Source organism: Aplysia californica, unplaced genomic scaffold, assembly GCF_000002075.1.
Source record: "Aplysia californica isolate F4 #8 unplaced genomic scaffold, AplCal3.0 scaffold00147, whole genome shotgun sequence".
Taxonomy (NCBI): domain Eukaryota; kingdom Metazoa; phylum Mollusca; class Gastropoda; order Aplysiida; family Aplysiidae; genus Aplysia; species Aplysia californica.
This window is the reverse complement of record NW_004797417.1, coordinates 1,148,393-1,149,708: the sequence shown is the minus strand read 5'-3', so window position 1 is coordinate 1,149,708 and position 1,316 is coordinate 1,148,393. Positions and strand designations below refer to the sequence as shown.

Below are 1,316 nucleotides of genomic sequence, written 5' to 3'. Positions count from 1 at the left end.
TGTCGACACAGTCGCAAACTTCGAGCAAACCGCACTCAATATTGGAAACAGATAGAGCTATGATGAGTAATTATACTGAAATAAAGGATTTGTATATAAATTTATAACTGTTGCAGTATAGTTTTACACCATATACCTTAAACATGCCTATTAATGTCTCTTATGGTCACAAGGGTAGCCTTAATAGAGGGGCAGCGCCTTGGGGGGGGGGGGGGGGTGGTGAGTGTAGGCGCGAGTTGTACTAGAATAGAGTATGTGCGCGAGTGACGCTCTTTCAACGCAGAGTAGAGCAGCGGGAACATCGATTGGTCGAAGAGAGGGGTATCTGGATGTTGTTTCATCCATCCCCTTTCTGCGTTCTTCTGTGGGAAGAGTTCTAGCATTTAGCGCTTTCGATTTTCTACCTCGCATCTCTCTCCCTCTACCTTCCTTGCCTCCCACACCCCACACACGTACTCGAGTAATGTTTGTTCAGTGTGTTGTCGCTGCGATCAGAGGAATACCCAACGTGCGCCAAGTCACAGAACATCACGAGTGTCTATTCGTTCTTTCATCTTCTTTTTTTAAAAAACGAAGTGCTTACAGGTAAGGGCTGTTTTTATTACTATAATTTCATATTTTGTGTTCGGATATTTGGCTTTCGTTTTCCACTGAACGGAGTAATAAATGGTAAGAGTAGGTTCGTCGTGCTCGTCATGAGGTACTGGGGGTTGGGGGGGGGGGGGGGGGGGGAGACTACTGAATCTGATTTGAATAATAAAGGGGCGAAGGAGTGTGAAATCATCTGACTACGTTCGGTTAGTTTTTGCGCTTTAGTAAGTTGACGTTTGGCTATAGTGTACCCTCCCCCCACCCCAATCCCTTCCAAAATTTCGCTGCTCGTGACCATTTGATGAGCATGCATGTGCCTCCTGTGCCTGGGTTCAATGACATAAGTACATGACACAACTGGTTTCCACATGTTTGAAGTTATAGTACGCCCTGCAAGCATGACAGATCACAAGGGAACGTGTAGCTAAAAACACAACGAAAAACAACTACAATGAGTTCGATAATCGTTAACCTGTTTGATTCAGAACGACCTCCTGTTACAGGTTCACATGCTTGTGACTGTCTTGTGGAAAGAAAGTTCCGTAACCTCGCAAAAAGTAAACAGGGGGCATGTGACGGCCAGATGATCAAAATGTAACGCAGACAGGCATATAATATTATTATAATGCTCAAGTTATACCTTTGTCTGATATGCAAAGTGATGAAATTCGAACCGCTTCTGTGAAGTGGTGCTAGCAACACAGAAACCACATGTTGCATAGGTC

General features: G+C 44.5%; 1 protein-coding gene across 1 annotated transcript in view; it reads left to right on the top strand.

The window, feature by feature from the left end:
* Positions 1 to 311: 311 nt before the first annotated feature.
* LOC101858263 (prestin) overlaps positions 312 to 1,316 on the top strand; it is a gene marked incomplete in the record, with an annotated part of 109,448 nt that continues 108,443 nt past the window's right edge. The window contains 1 exon segment of the mRNA XM_035969463.1: positions 312 to 585.